This window comes from Somniosus microcephalus, chromosome 14 (genome assembly GCF_052327205.1).
Source record: "Somniosus microcephalus isolate GS21.2 chromosome 14, FLI_Smic_1.0, whole genome shotgun sequence".
NCBI lineage: Eukaryota > Metazoa > Chordata > Chondrichthyes > Squaliformes > Somniosidae > Somniosus > Somniosus microcephalus.
In genome coordinates, this window is record NC_141000.1 from 27715848 (window position 1) to 27733279 (window position 17432).

At 44.9% G+C, this 17432-nt stretch overlaps 1 long non-coding RNA gene across 1 annotated transcript; it reads left to right on the forward strand.

Annotated features, from left to right (window-relative positions):
• Positions 1-1610: 1610 nt before the first annotated feature.
• LOC147107397 (uncharacterized) lies at positions 1611-15925 on the forward strand. The gene is made up of 4 exons (XR_015080782.1): positions 1611-1920; positions 6200-6264; positions 6484-6538; positions 11122-15925. It is a non-coding gene; the product is annotated as an uncharacterized LOC147107397 (long non-coding RNA).
• The last annotated feature ends 1507 nt before the right edge of the window (positions 15926-17432 follow it).

Below are 17432 nucleotides of genomic sequence, written 5' to 3' on the forward strand. Positions count from 1 at the left end.
ATTAAAGGATTCGATAGGATAGATAAAGAGAATCTATTTCCTCTGGTGGGGGAGTCCAGAACAAGAGGACATAATCTTAAAATTAGAGCCAGGCCATTCAGAAGTGAAATCTGGAAGCACATTTTCACACAAAGGGTAGTAGAAATCTGGAACTCGCTCCCCAAAAAGCTGTGCATGCAATTGAAGCTTTCAAGACTGAGATTGATAGATTTTGTTTGGTAATGGTATCAAGGGATATGGAGCAAAGGCGGGAAAATGGGCTTGAAGTGCAGATCAGCCATGATCTCATTGAATGGCGGAACAGGCTCGAGGGGCTGAATGGCCTACTGCTGTTCCTATGTTCCTATTCATGTTTATGCTGATTACGGTGTGGATTTGTCACTAAAATATTATTATAGTGTAGCCTCCTGCAGTTGGGTTAGGCTGCTCCATTTCCAATAAGACCCATCAAATAAATGGCTCCAGAAATAAAATGCACATTATTTTTTAACACTGTGACCCCATAATAAGCTCTATCTACATACCACTGCGAGTCTGAATTTCCCCCTGCCCCTGCCATCTTCCCTTGGGTTGGTGGACTCACTCTAGCAAGTTAAATGCAGCTTGGCGAAGTAAACTACACAGACTTGCCGTTCCAGTTACCTCTAGCTCAGATTGACACGGGGCATGCACAGACATGCACAATGTCACATGTACATACGCACTAATTATAACCCAGCTGCTGTGGTTAAAGTCCCTCACTCACACCTGGCATCCTTAATATAGTAAGGAAATAAAGAGAAACTTGTAGTCAAGTGGCCTCTAAAAAAGGATCTTTAAACCATGTGTACAGCTTTCCCCATTTATAACAGTTAAGATTATGTTGCAATTCACATCAGCACGAGTCTCCTTTAAATATGCAGGTCTGTTTTTTTGGAGTCAGCCATACACTTAAGAGAAGTATGGACGTGTGCCATGTGAGATTTGTTCTTCCTTCGGTTGGACCATCTCCTGTGCCAGCAAAGAAACAAACCTGGAGCCCATTAATGAAATGATTACTCCGTCTGTTGTCAATGCAAAGTCCAAACCTCAGCGAGTGCCAAGCGAGTATTGGCATATTTTGACGTGCCTTTGCAAACACCTGGGATAAAATTTCGGAAACAAACTTTGAGCATAATCTGTTAGTTCTGCGTGTGCCTTCAACGTTGACAGATAAGGGCTTGGCAGTTGAGGACCTTCTGAAATGCTGTGTGCAGAGTTTCAGGACTAGTGCGCTGCTCAGATTACGACCCCGAGAGAGCGGGCTGTGTGTGACACCTTGGAAACCGTTGACCTTAAATTGTCTGCCCTTAAGCCACTTGCTCCAAGTATACCAAAAAATATCTAATCGCCAAGGAGAAACTGGCAACAGAAGCTGAAAGTATGCAAAAATAAAATTCACACGCCAGTAACGGGGCATGGCCACATTTGTACGGTAAAAAAAACTATCGGATTTCCCTTGAAAGGTATTTTGTGTTAAAGTCCTTATAGTTTGAAGGTTATTGCTGTGTAAAAATGTATCCATTTTAATAAAGCTATTCACAGTGTATATTCAAACTGTCACAATCAGCAGCACACTTGATTCATTCCACTGCAGGTCACAAGGGGGACACCAGTATTCAAAAAAGAGTTTTCATTTGGCAGTTGAACTGACAAAGTGGAGATAGCAGGGGTAATTTTATCCTTACCCACTCGGCAGTAAAGTAAAGGCCCCCCCCCCCACCACGGCCATTTTACACCCTGCCGGATTTTTTTCTCCATTGAAGAGCAGGGGAGTTCTTCCAGTTTCCTGACCAATACTTATCCCTCAACCAACACCTTTAAACAGGTTATCGGGCCATTATCTCATTGCTGGGACCTTGCTGTGCACATATGGGCTGTCGTGTTTCTTACATTACAACAGTGAGTATACTTCAATTGGCTGTAAAGTGCTTTGGGACGTCCTGAGGTTGTGAAAGGCAATATAGAAATTAAAGTAGAATCATAGGATGGTTACAGCACGGAAGGAGGCCATTCAGCCCATCGAGCATGTAACGGCTTTCAGCTAGTCCCACTCCCCTGCCCTTTCCCCGTAGCCCTGCAAAATTTTTTCTTTCAGATACTTATCCAACTCCCTTTTGAAAGCCGTGATTGAATCTGCCTCCACCACCCTTTCAGGCAGTGCATTCCAGATCCTAACCACTCGCTGCGTAAAAAAGTTTTTTCTTACATCGCTTTTGGTTCTTTTGTCAATCACCTTAAATCTCTGTCCTCTGGTTCTCGACCCCTCTGCCAATGGGAACAGTTTCCCTCTATCTACTCTGTCCAGACCCCTCATGATTTTGAACACCTCTATCAAATCTCCTCTCAATCTTCCCTGCTCCAAGGAGCACAACCCCAGCTTCTCCAGTCTATCCACGTAACCGAAGTCCCTCATTCCTGGAATCATTCTCAGAAATCTTTTCTGCACCTTCGCTAAGGACTTTAGATCCTTCCTAAAGTGTGATGCCCAGAATTGGACACAATACTCCAGGCCGAACCAGTGTTTTATACAGGTTCATCATAATTTCCACACTTTTGTACTCTGTACCTCTTTTTATGAAGCCCAGGATCCCGTAAGCCTTTTTAACAGCTTTCTCAACTTGCCCTGCCACCTTCAACGATTTACATAAGTATAAGATTTGTGCACACATACCGCCAGGTCACTCTGTTCATGCACCCCCTTTAGGATTGTACCATTTAATTTATATGTCCTCTCCTCATTCTTTCTACCAAAGTGTATCACTTCACATTTTTCTGTGTTAAATTTCATCTGCCACGTGACTGCCCATTTCACTAGCCTGTCTATGTCTTCCTGAAGTCTATCATTCTTCTCCTCACTGTTCACTATACTTCCAAGTTTTGTGTCATCTGCAAATTTTGAAATTGTGCCCTGTACACCCAAGTCCAAGTCATTAATATATATCAAGAAAAGCAGTGGTCCTATAACCGACCCCTGGGGAACACCTCTGTATACCTTCCTCCAGTCCGAAAAACAACCGTTCACCACTACTCTGTTTCCTTAGCCAATTCCGTATCCATGCTTTCACTGTCCCTTTTATTCCATGGGCTTCAACTTCGCTGGCAAGCCTATTATGTGGCACTTTGTCGAACGCCTTTTGGAAATCCATGTACACCACATCAACCGCATTGCCCTCATGTTACCTCATCAAAAAACTTGATCAAGTTGGTTAAACACGATTTGCCTTTAACAAATCAGTGCTGGCTTTCCTTAATTAATCCACACTTCTCCAAGTGGCTGTTAACTTTGTCCCTGATTACCGTTTCTAAAAGCTTCCCCACTGCTGAGGTTAAACTGACTGGCCTGGAGTTGCTGGGTTTATTTTATACCCTTTTTTGAATGAAGTACTTCCTTCTTTCTTTAACAGCAATACATTTGCTGTAAATGATGGGGGAGATTTCCAAGCTGCCACTGGCTGTGAAACTCCCATTGCAGATTAACCACCCATTACAAAAACCACCCAATAATCATTCCCATTTCATAGAAATTAAATTTGGATGGTTTCTATAAAGGGCATGAAATGCAGTTTTATGCCCAGGAGACAAGATTAAAATCAACCCCAATATCCTTGTTCTCTTTTTAACCATCAACAAATTCTGTAAGTAGTTCATAACAGAAAAGCACAATTGTTAACATGTTTATATCGATCATGTGCCCAAAATAAAACTGTGGAGAATTCAATCTCCAGTTTCTTTCAAAGCCTTTTGAGGAAAGAAACTCTCAAATCGTCTCAGGATGAAGGGACACCCTTCGAGTTCTGGTGATGTGCAGATTGCAGATTGCATGCTGGGAAATTCTGCAGAATGTGCAGATTGCATGCTGGGAAATTCTGCAGGATGTGCAGATTGCATGCTGGGAAATTCTGCAGGATGTGCAGATTGCATGCTGGGAAATTCTGCAGACTGCAAATACTCAGAATGCACAGGTGTGATTGATTGTTGTGAGGTTAAAATATCCTCTTGGATATTTGAGAAGCTTTTGAAACAAGCTGAGCTCTTGAAGCAAAACATTTAATGAAGGTATTAAAAGCAACAAAGAACTTACCTATACAACATTTTTCACATCCTTAGGACCTCCCAGTTAATTACTTGGTGAGGCTTCAGCTATTTACAATCTATATTAATGACTTAGATGAAGAGGCCGAGCGCAATGTATCCAAGTTTGTTGATACAAGGCTAGGTGCGAACATAAGCTGTGAGGAGGACACAAAGAGCCTGCAAAGGGATATAGACAGGTTAGGTGAGTGGACAAGAAGATGGCAGATGGAGTATAATGTGGGGAAACGTGAGGTTATTCACTTTGGTAAGCGGAATAGAAAAACAGACTTTTTTAAATGCTGAGAAACTATTAAATGTTGGTGTTCAGAGGTATTTGAGTGTCCTCATACATGAAACGCAGTAAGTTAACATTAAGGTACAGCAAGCAATTAGGAAGGAAAATGATATGTTGGCCTTTATTGCAAGGGGATTGGAGTACAAGAGTAAGGAAGTCTTGCTGCAATTGTATAGGGCTTTGATGAGACCACACCTGGAGTACTGTGCACAGTTTTGGTCTCCTTACCTAAGGAAGGATATACTTGCCTTAGAGGGAGTGCTGCGAAGGTTCACCAGACTGATTCCTGGAATGGCAGGACTGTTGTATGAGGAGAAAATTGGCTCATGCCCCCTTTGGGGTGCTAACTTCTAGCGCCCTGAATAAGTTAGCGCCCCCACACCCAAAATTGAATGGTAGCGCCCCAAGCAGGAGGCGGGGCGCTACTGGAAGCGCTCCCCTTCCCTCTTGGGGCGCACCCATGGAATATCATGCCGTTACGTGCAGCAGCACCGTGCCCACCGGCACATAGCGCCGTGGTACTGCAGGCCTTCCTCCCTTGAGTAAAGAGGAGGGGCCTAGCGCAGCATGCACCGGGGCCCTGCTGGACCACCGGGGAGTGGGGTGCCAGCAAAAGAGCCTGGCACTCAAGAGGAGTGCTGGGCTGACCAATTGCGGCCGGCACCCTGCAGGAGGAGGAGGCAAGAGGGGGCAGGTGCTGGTAGGCGGGCCAAAAAAAATGGCCGCCCGGCACCTGCCCTTTAATTATCGTCACCCCGGCCACAAAAACGCCCTCCTGACCCTGTCGGCTGGGGCGCTGCGCATGGTGATGACGTCATTGTCGGAGGTACCGGCTACCGCCGTCGCTAACCTCCCGCTGAATTTCGCGGGAGGCATTAGCAGCACTGTGCCAGGGCGCTAGTTGCTTTGCGCCCCGTTATTGCAAAGCAACCGCATTTTTCCGCCTAGGGGTCATAGTCTCAGGATAATGGGTCGGCCATTTAGGACTGAGATGAGAAGAAATTTCTTCAGTCAGCGAGTTGCGAATCTTCGGGATTCTCTACCCCAGAGGGCTGTGGATGCTCAGTCGTTGAGTGTATTCAATCGATAGATTTTTGGACTCTTAAGAGAATCACGGGATATGGGGATCGGGCGGGAAAGTGGAGTTGAGGTCAAAGATCAGCCATGATCTTATTGAATGGCGGAGCAGGCTCGAGGGGCCGTATGACCTACTCTTGCTCCTAATTCTTATGTTCTTATGTACTTACTTTATAAAGAGTAGTCACTGTTGTCTTGTAGGCAAGCATGGGAGTCAAATAGCATAAAGCAAGGTCTCACAAAGGTCATTGGAACATAGGATCAGGAATAGACAATTCAGCCCCTCGAGCCTGTTCCACCATTTAATGAGATCGTGGCAGCTCTGTACCTCAACTTAACTGATCCATATCCCTTGATATGCTTGATCTCATAAAAATCTATTGAACTCAGTATTGCAAATTTCATTTGGCCCAGCATCCACAGCTTTTTGGGGGAGAGAGTTCCAGATTTCAACATCTGAACAGCCTGGCTCTAATTTTAAGATTGAGACCCTTTGTTCTTGATTCCTCCACCAGAGGAAATCGTTTCTCTGTATCTACCCTATCGAGTCCTTTTATCATTGTAAACACCTCAGTTAGATCACCCCTCAACCTTCTAACAAATCAAGTTAATGCAATCTGTCCTGATAATTTAACCCTTTAGGCCTTGCTATCATTCTGGTGAATCACAGGGGTCATTGGTTGTGTTGACAATGAATGTGGGTCTCTTCAGGATTTCACTTTTGTTTCATAGAATGCAAAGATTCACAAAGCCCAAATTTGAATTGAATGGTCTCCCAGCTTCCACTAGACTACCAGGTAATTTATCTTTTTAAAATAACTTTTCTTGGCATGGCACAGATCACAATTACTTGCCCGACACCCACCAGGAAGAGATGGCAGAAAGTTAATGGGGGAAAAAAATAGAAGCAGAAAAATTGGCAGGCAATTTTTTTCCCCATCCAAACCCAAAATGATCCAAGTTGGGCAAAATTTGTGTATTGGTGAATGTTAACGTTTTTGTTTTTTTTACACTAGATTTTCTCTCAGTCGCTCCCATAAACAGACCTCACATTCCATATCAACATATCAGGTAAGCAAGAGCCAGACCCAGGACTCATAACTCAGGCACCTTACTCTGTAACCCAGCTACTGGAATGTATTGCATGCTGCCGCATGATTTCCCCCTTTCTTCCACAAGTGGACTGAGTACACACTCTTACCAGACTAAGGCGCAGGCTTTGAACTAATGTGTAGTTATATTTACATAAAACTCTCCTCAACACACAAAATAATAAAGGCGCCATTTGCTTTCTCTCGAAACATAGGCAAGTGCCTTTCTGCTTATGTGCTCAGCAACCTGCGATTTTCCTCCCATTCATTTTAATGGACAGGAAAACTGCAGGTTGATGAGTGTCGAAGCGGCAAACTCTGGCTATTGAATTTAAAATTTCCATCCTCTTCATACTCAGTAGATCAAGCTATCTTGCTGGCTGGCCCAAAATTTAGATTTTGCTTGATTGGCACGCCATCCACCACCTTAAATATCCACTCCCTCCACCACTGGCATACCGTGCTTTGTATGGTATTGGGTGTTAAGCCCTTACATGCTATTTTTAGCAATACAAAATACTAGTTAAAAATTCAACAAAGACAAAAAGTAATTTTTTGTCAACAGCGAATAAAGCCAGCATGGCCCAATTTGGGTCACTTTAGGGGGTTATTTTAACTTTTATGGACAGGCAAAAAAAAAAACAGCGATAGCGAATTGGGAGCTCATTACACATCATACCCAATCAAAGAAAATCAGGCAAGTTATTCAAACGAGCATCCGATTAGTTGTCACCCATTTTTCGCCTGGCGATAAAAGTTGCAATGACACCCTTTGAGTATAAACTTAATTCATCTAATTTCTTTAGTATTGTTCTCCTTTCTGCTAGACCCACTATTACTGAGGTGCACTAACTAAAGAAGCTGCCTGGTAATAGTCTCCACTGGATTATGACCATGCACCTGATCCTGAAGCAGGATTGGAGGTCAGTGGGACTAGTCAGTTGCAGGTGTGCTATCCTCGTTGATCATGAGATGTTCTCTTGTTTGTGTGGAGCTCTTTAAATAGAAGGCCTGCGGGCTAGGTTTACATTTAAATTGGGGGGGGGGCGGAAGAACTAGCAAATTTAGGCTGAATTGATACAGAGAGGCTTCTTTGAATAATTGTAGAACTACAAAAAGCACTGGTTGACCAATTGTTAACTATTATTCTGTGTATACTGAAACTAATTTCCAGTCCCTGGTGCTGATAATTCACACCAGTTAAAGTAAAAGGAATGACACATAAGTGTGAAATATCACTTAATAGTCAACACTGAGAGATTTAGCACTCGAGTGCAATAGTGCTTGTACTAATAACCAGATATTGAACCAGCGGACACAGTGGGCTGGATTTTGCGGCGGCGGGGGGGTCAGCGGGCACGATCGGTGGCGGGTCGAGTGGGAAAGTGTTTTTTTTCCCCAGCGGATCGGGACCCCACTGTGAACCCACCATCACGCGCCTTTCACAAATGTCGGGTCTGTCAGTGCTGAGCAGACCCGACAAGCAGCGGCGGGGGAGGCAATTAAAATCATTAGTGGCTTGTTTACAGCCACGTATCAATGGCTTTTTCCCAGCTTTCTGGATTTGACAGGTTGCCCACTGGTTTCCCACTGTGCTTCGACCTCGTCTGTGAAGCTGAGGTGGGAGGTGACTTGCCATTGAATCAGCTGATGAGTTGACAGCTTCAAATGTCAAATCAAAGCTCCCAGCTGATTGAGAAATGTTCCCTTAACCACTAGCTTCTCTAACCTGCATTTCCACTACAGAATCAGGATGCTGCAAGTCTTTACACAAGTTTCCATCCAGTCTGACCTCATTACCGCTCCCATCATTGACAGATCGCTTCTGTCATCTCTACTTCACCTGCCATCTATTCCATCAGCATGCGTGCCCTTGAAATTCTCTCACCTTGGTCCTCCGAATCCCACCACGACCAGCTCCAACACCAGCAGCACCAGACACACCAGCAGCACCAGGCACACCAGCAGCACCAGGCACACCAGCAGCACCAACAACAGCACCAACCTCAATCAACTGATGCTGCACAGGACACAGGGCATCAGCACCCGACCACATTGCTGCCAGGGATGGCCTCACCATGGCCAGATTTACTTTGCTTGATGCAGTACACCCTGGCTGCCACATGATGCGCCAGGTTGGCACCACCCCACACCAACACAATAAAGCATCCCTACAATGCCCAAGCCATTCCTTTCACACTCATCACCACTGCGGGGGGTACCATTATGTCTCACCATTCACTGCAACTCACTAAGCCACTTCCAAAGGTGCACACAAATTTGCCCAAGAACGCAAAGTGTTGAAAATAAAAGTTTCAATGTTTGACACCACATTAACAAAAACTTTACATGAACATTGCATAAAACACCCAAATGCCTACCCTTGTGTGTTGTTACTTGGTATGATTGCACTAGGATGAGTGTGAGTGGTGGCTAGTGAGATGGGGAAGTGATAATATAGATAGAGAGGGATGGGTGGAGGTGCAAGCTAAGTTGGTGTGAGCAATGATGTGCAGGAGTAGGGTAGGGATGTGATGAGAGGCACAGCAGGATGAGGTTGATTTTATAAAATTTGTTTTATTCGCTTATGGGATGTGGGCGTCGCTGGCAAGGCCTGCATTTATTGCCCATTCCTAATTGCCCTTGAGAAGGTGGTGGTGAGCCACCTTCTTGAACCGCTGCAGTCGGTGTGGTGAAGGTAATCCCACAGTATGGTTAGGGAGCGGGTTCCAGGATTTTGACCCAGCGACGATGAAGGATCGGTGATATACTTCTAAGTCAGGATGGTGTGTGACTTGTAGGGGAACTTAGAGGTGGTGGTGTTCCCATGCACCTGCTGCCCTTGTCCTTCTAGGTGGAAGAGGTCCCGGGTTTGGGAGGTGCTGCCGAAGAAGCCTTGGTGAGTTGCTGCAGTGCATCTTGTAGATGGTACACACTGCAGCCACGGTACGCCGGTGGTGGAGGGAGTGAATGTTTAAGGTGGTGGATGGGGTGTCAATCAAGCGGGCTGCTTTGTCCTGAATGATGTCGAACTTCTTGAATGCTGTTGGAGCTGCACTCATCCAGGCAAGTGGAGAGCATTCCATCACACTCCTTACTTGTGCCTTGTAGATTGTGGAAAGGCTTTGGGGAGTCAGCAGGTGAGGCACTCGGCACAGAATACCTAGCCTCTGACCTGCTCTTGTAGCCACAGTATTTATGTGGCTGGTCCAATTAAGTTTCTGGTCAATGGTGACCCCCAGGATGTTGATGGTGGGGGATTTGGTGATGTTAATGCTGTTGAATGTCAAGAAGCAGTGGTTAGACGTTTGCTTGTTGGAGATAGTCATTGCCTGGCACTTCTGTGGTGCGAATGTTACCTGCCACTTATCAGCCCAAGCCTGAATGTCATCCAGGTCTTGTTGCATGCGGGCATGGGCTGCTTCATTATCTGAGGAGTTGTGAATGGCACTGAACACTGTGCAGTCATCAGCGAACATCCCCACCTCTGACCTTACATTGGAGGGAAGATCATTGATGAAGCAGTTGAAGATGGTTGGGCCTAGGACACTGCCCTGAGGAACTCCTGCAGCGATGTCCTGGGGCTGTAATGATTGACCTCCAATCACCACAACCATCTTCCTCTGTGCTAGGTATGACTCCAGCCAGTGGAGAGTTTTCCCCCCGATTCCCATTGACTTCAGTTTTACTAGGGCTCCTTGATGCCACACTCGGTCAAATGCTGCCTTGATGTCAAGGGCAGCCACTCTCACCTCACCTCTGGAATTCAGCTCCTTTGTCCATGTTTGGACCAAGGCTGTAATGAGGTTGGGAGGCGAGTGGTCTTGGCGGAACCCAAACTGGGCATCAGTGAGCAGGTTATTGGTGAGTAAGTACCGCTTGATAGTACGGTCGATGACACCTTCCATCACTTTGCTGATGTGGTTTGTACTAACGTTTCGTGATCTACTGAGATCATTGAAACATTTGCAGCACTGCAGCCTGGTCCTCCTGACCACATCCCTGCTTGTGCCCTCCTCTGCAATGTGCAACCCGGCTGTGTTGATCTCCTAGGGAAGTCTCTTCCGCCCATGGGAAGGGAAGTGGACCTCCATATGTGCTGTGACTCCCTCCATATGGGAGAGCCTGGGTGCACCCATGCACCTTTGTGCAGTGCTTGTCAGTGTTTGCAGCACTTCAATGCTGCAGAACACTGACAGCACAAATGTCAAAATAAGTTTGGCCATGGTCACATTAAGGAAACCGGCTGATGACGCACCATCAAATGACATCACCAGACCGACTTCCTCTAATTGGCTGGGAAACGCGCTAGGCGGGGCTTAACAAGCCCAATCGGGGAAAATCATTTCAGAGGCCGGTATGGAGACAGCAGCGGGTTCGGGACCTGCCATCAACATCGCCCACCACGGACCCGCCGAGGTTCATAAAATCCAGCCCAATGTTACACATGTTCCTTCTCTTGTGAGAAAGGTGTACTGAACTTAATTGTGCTTACAGTACTTATTAGCAGAAATCCTCTTAACATAAAATTTGAAGTAATTCACTTATGTGTTACCATCCAAGTCTTAACTTTCAAGGAAAAACAAACAAGGAGACATGAAAAAGAAAGGAACAATCTACAAGATATATATACAGGAAACTCTTTGGTATCCGGCACCGACGAGACCGATGTGCTGCCGGTTGATCAAAAATTCCGGATGACGGAGAGGGTTATCTACCGCGGCTATTTTTAACAAAGAAAAATTTAAAAAATCAAGAACTGTGCAGTATACAGTAATGGGTACTCACCTACAGAATGTTGTGTTAAATGGATGGTGGAAGATGCTTGATTAAGTACAGTACTGCCAGTTGAGGGTAATGCAATCCAATGACTACCAGCAGCGTGGGAGACACACAGTACCCCTGTAAAATGGTGGATCAGAAGAGACTACCGGCAGCGCGGGAGAGTCAGACTCCTGTTATTAAGGTGTTCGGACTTCCGACAGCGCCAAGAAGCCGAGTAGTGGCAGTTTGGAGAACTACCCCCACTGACTAACTCGGCCACCGCGGGAGACTCGGACTCGGCAACATTGCCGGTTATTGAGGTGTTGTTTTCGGAGTGAGAATTTTGCCGGTTAATAGAGAATATATATATATATAGTATGTGTGTGTGTACTTACTTAGATTATTATTTAGGTCACTTGTAATAAATTCAGCCAAAAAATGAATACAATATGCACACATGTGGAAGGTTTTGCTACAGGGAAAAGATTGCATTTATAAATAAAGCACTACTACCCTTTTGCCATGATTTCAGTATAGCGAAAAGAAACTGAGTTGTTCACAGTGCCAATTAAATCCTGGACTGTAATGTTTTAAAATCCTAGCTGGAACCACACTTGCAAGGGTGACAGGAGTGGAGGAGACGCTTCCACTTTCCACTGTCAAACCAGCTGTTTCCACATAGATTTTCTGTCTTGTATTTTGGCAGTTGTTTTATTGCATTTTGTTTTACTATGCAAGTACCTCTCTCAATTAGGCACAGGAGTCACGCAGGTGTGGGTAAAAAAAACAAACATTATTTTATTATTCCTTGAGGCCAGGCCAACACTATAGATATCCAAAAAGTTAGAAAAGGGTATTTTTTTTCAGCAAGTAATATTTTGCTTAAACTTCCTTCTAGACATACAAAATACATTGTTCTGAGTAAAATTATTACAAATTATAATAAAGCTTAACTGGAAAGGAGATTAAATACAGTAGGCTGACCTACAGATATTGAATGTGTAGGGGATGGCGGGTGCTGGTGTTTGGCGCGTACGCCCAGCCAGTTATGCCTCTGACTGTTTTGTGAGCAGTTCGAATCGCTCCCACACCCCTGGGTTCCAGACACCGGACTTAGGTACAAGGCGGCGGTACAGAGAAGACTCGAATAGACAGGTGGTTGGATGCAAACAAAACCAAGATTTTATTGAAGAGGAAAACTTGATACAATCTTATGGAAAAAAATTACTAGTGTACACTTCGACAGGCAAAAATTACAAGAGAATCATAATAATACTTATATACTTATACAGGGAATGGGGAACACACGGCACATCGAGGGAAAACAACTATCTTAACAATCCCCTTATCCTTATCCCACCTCCTATACCTAACTAGGTTAAGCTATGAGGGGTCAGAACTTCATGCTCACCAATCAAAAGGTTTGTTAGACTCAAAACAGCGGTTGGGTTCGGGGTTCGCTCTTGGTGCTCTCTGGAGCCTGCCGTTGTCACGTGGTTTTTGGGCACTGCAAGGGCATTGTCCAGGTTCGCGTACCCCAAAGTTAAAGTCTCTGTTTAGGTACTTTACCTTGCAGGGATGATTCTTCGTCGACAGCCATCAGTTTGAGTTGGTGTGCAGATATTCGAAGGTCGGCCGAGGCTGAAGGCCCGATGGTTCGAAGCCTCCCCTCGGTTCGTCTCCTCGGTTGGTCTTCTTCAGCCGGCCTGCCCCTCGGTGGTCTTCCCTCCTCCCCTTGTCGCGACCCACCTCGCCTGGCCTGAGTTGTCCGTGTCCGCCTGACCCGGTGCCGGGGTGGTTCCAGATGGAGTGTGAAAAGGGCACGGGCAAAGGCCAGGGGGTAAGCGCGGGACGGGGAAAGAGTGGCAGCCACAAGGGCAAGGGGCCGAGGAGCAGCACCAGCACACCAACCAACGAACGCACCTGATGATCTTGGACACCAACTCACGAACTCTCTTCAATGCTACCCGGGGCCTTCAATTATACCTTCGTCGAAAACCCTTATCTGCACGCCAAATCAGGTTAGTTCTTTGTCTTAATTTTGGCGGGCTAGTTTAAAATAATGGTAGCAATTCATACTAACTGGTTTTTAGATGGCCAGCATCACATCTACCGGCCCGATAATTGACTTGTATTGTCCTGAATGTTCCTTGATGGGCTTGTCCAGCCTCGATGGCTGTGTTAATCTGTTTCCGATAATATATGCAGACTGTTTGATGGCCTTAACTATAGGCCTAAACTGAATTTAGATTTTGTCTCCAATTCGGTCTAATGCATAATTCAGAGTCCTGTCTGGTTCCAAAATACAAAGTTTCTCTTCACAGAAAACCTGCAGCTTTGGTTTCAATTTCTCCCAAGCTGTCTGCGTTGCAGAATCCATTTTAGAATCCCACAGGCTTTCTGCCACGAGGTACGGACGCCATCTTGGGTACTCTTTTTAATTTAAAATGTCCACGCAGGGTCCCGTTTATTAATAACAGCCTTCGGAGAAATGCAGAAATTTTGCAAATCTTACAAATGAGCAGACTATCCCATTAGGCTAGAGGAAGGGATTTTATGTTAAATATCAGGACCCAAAACTTAAGAAAAGGGTAAACTTACTTGCATTTTCCCTTCCTCAAACATCTTTGCAACAGTACTTACTGTGTGTGGAATCACAGCCGAAAATGAATGCAAAAAGTCTAATTTTGTTTCAATTACGTAATTTTGACACAGTAAATTTCACACACATTTAACTCATTTATTTAGCATTCAAACTCACTTCCAGAGAGGGTACCAGTGGTATGGCCATCGCACAACATGAGTTTGTCCAAGGCATTGGTTCGGCCACTGTTGGAGTATTACACGCAGTTCTGGACACCCCATTATAGGAAGGATATTCAAACGATGGAAAGGTTACCTGGAATGTACAGTCTTAGCTATAAAGAAAGGCTTGGAAAATTGTGGCACTTCTCACTGAAACAGAGAAAGATTAAGTGGAGCCTAATAGCATAGAATCTTAGAGCACAGAAGGAGGCTATTCGTACCTGTGCTGGCTCTTTGAAAGAACTATCCAATTAGTCACACTCCTCCACTCTTTCCCCGTGGCCCTTTTCAAGTATGTATCCAATTCCCTGCAGTTTTCAAAATTATGAAAGGATAAATAGTAAAAGATTGTTTCCACTGTTTGGCAAGTTGGTAACGAGGTGTCCTAGGCAGAGGATTAACACTAGAAGAAGAAAGAGGGAAGTTCGAAGCCTTTTGACAGAGAATAAATTCCAACACAGACTGGTTGGGCCAAACCAGCTGTTTCGGTGCTGTAATTTCTATCTAACTCTATGACAGAGGGGCATTAGGATATGAAATGCTTTATCACAAGTGACACCTGAAGCAAAGACTATGGGGGTAATTTGCAACTTAACTGGAGGGTACAACTGGCGTTGTGGGTCGGGGGCCCATTAGAGTTTTACGCTCTGCGGTAAGTTCAAAATTACCCCCTTAAACATAATTAAAAATGGACTTGGATAAGTGTTATATCAAGACAAGGGAAAGGACAGGGAAACACAATTAGAATGGATAGTTCCAGTTGAAGAGCTAACATTGGCTCAGGTGCAGTGGGCCGAATGGCCTCCTTCTGTGCTGTAATTACTATGATTCTGTAACTCTATGGTCTGTGGGGTCACCTTCATTTTATAAAGACACACAAATGCTGACCAAATGATTTCATATATATTTCTTCCCTACACCACAACACACTTCTTTTGCTCTATACTCTACTCTCATGATGCTACTTTCCTCAACAGTGCCAATTAAATAGTAAATTAATTAAAGCACTGATAATTCAGTGCTCTTTCAGTCCAACGGGTCCCACAGCGTCAGGATTGGTGACAGATGTGGCAGTGAGCTGATAGACTCTGTCACTCTACCCTCTCTGTGCCAGGCTGGGTGGGAACAGACAGACACAGTTTCCCTCGGCCTGGCCACATTGAAAGCGGTGGGCTTGACAATGTTGCAGAGTCATGGCCCCACTTTAAATTGTGACATGAGCTTAGATTACCATATATCCTTTTATTTGTTTGATTGATAGCAGGAGACTTGAATTATTAGTACCGTTCTAACTTTAACTATGCCTGTTGAAGGCATGTTGCTTCTTCAAAGAAAGATTTTGGGACTATGCAAGATTAAGAAGGCAAAGGGATACTGTCCCTTCAACTACTCAGAGTTAATTTAACTTGACATCACATTAATGAATCTCTGCCTGGATGAAACAATGTAAAAAAAAACTTTTAACCAAGAAGGAAAGCATTAAAGCCTGGCTCAGTAAAATGGCAAACTCTCACGCAACGTTGTGTACTGATGAAAGCTGCAGGATCCCTGTGAGACAAGTGGAAAAACTAGAGGAACACTACAGAACATAATGCTCAATAACATGCTGTTTCTTCTCAGTTTATATTAAAATGGGATCTAATGCATTTGGTACAATGTGATGTGCATTTAATGGAACGGCACTAGATGTTTTAAATAAAAATCACTGCAGGAATTCTCAACAGACAGCACTACTCTGCTCCACAGCCATATATTTTTTTTATCATTGTCCAAATCTTCAGCACTATTTGGTCCTTTACACTGCAGATTTTATTATACAGAAATTGGTTACAATGTTACTGCCTCAGCCCTGATTAAAGGACCTGCTCATTTTGCCCATTTATTTATTTATTTTTTAATTCATTGATGGGATGTGGGCGTCGCTGGCTAGGCCTGCATTTAGTGCCCATCCCTAATTGCCCTTGAGAAGATGGTGGTGAGCCGCCTTCTTGAACCGCTGCAGTCCATATGGTGTAGGTACACCCACAATGCTGTTAGGAAGGGAGTTCCAGGATTTTGGCCCAGCGACAGTGAAGGAACGGCGATACAGGTCCAAGTCAGGATGGTGTGTGGCTTGGAGGGGAACTTGTAGGTGGTGATGTTCCCATGCGTCTGCTGCCCTTGTCCTTCTAAGTGGTAGAGGTCACGGGTTTGGAAGGTGCTGTTGAAGGAGCTTTGGCGAGTTGCTGCAGTGCATCTTGTAGATGGTACACACTGCAGCCACAGTGGAGGGAGTGAATGTTGAATGTGGTGGATGGGGTGCCAATCAAGCGGGCTGCTTTATCCTGAATGGTGTCGAGCTTCTTGAGTGTTGTTGGAGCTGCACTCACCCAGGCAAGTGGAGAGTATTCCATCACACTCCTGACTTGTGCCTTGTAGATGGTGGAAAGGCTTTGGGGAGTCAGGAGGTGAGACACTCACCGCAGAATTCCCAGCCTCTGGTCTGCTCTTGTAGCCACAGTATTTATATGGCTGGTCCAGTTCAGTTTCTGATCAATGGTAACCCCCAGGATGTTGATAGTGGGGAATTCAGCGATGGTAATGCCATTGAATGTCAAGGGGAGATCGTTAGAGTCTTGCTTGTTGGAGATGGTCATTGCCTGGCACTTGTGTGGTGTGAATGTTACTTGCCACTTGTCAGCCCAAGTCTGAATGTTGTCCAGGTCTTGCTGCATATGGACATGGGCTGCGTCAGTATCTGACGAGTCTCGAATGGTGCTGAACAGTGTGCAATCATCAGCGAACATCCCCACTTCTGACCTTATGATGGAGGGAAGGTCTTTGATGAAACAGCTGAAGATGGTTGGGCCTAGGACACTGCCCTGAGGAACTCCTGCAGTGATGTCATGTGATTGAGATGAATGACCTCCAACAACCACAGCCAACTTCCTTTGTGCTAGGCATGATTCCAACCAATGGAGAGTTTTCCCCTTGATTCCCATTGACTTCAGTTTTGCTAGGGCTCCTTGATGCTACACCCTTTAACAGTTTAACCTTTTAGAATCAGTTAGGCAATAGGTTTCTGGTTCAGTCTGTTGGATTGGATATTGAGATCTAAACAATACAAACAGTTTAAGTTTGAACCAAAATATAGAGAGATCTACTTCAACGTGAATTACTCCAAGACCTACTTTACAAACTCTAGTAGTGCCCGACCGCCAATGGGATTTACATTTAGAGGTACAGATCTTTCTGCTCATGACATCACAGCAGAATGTATGCATTGTGCAAGAACACTGGGCCCTGTTTTCTCAGTGCTTGGTACA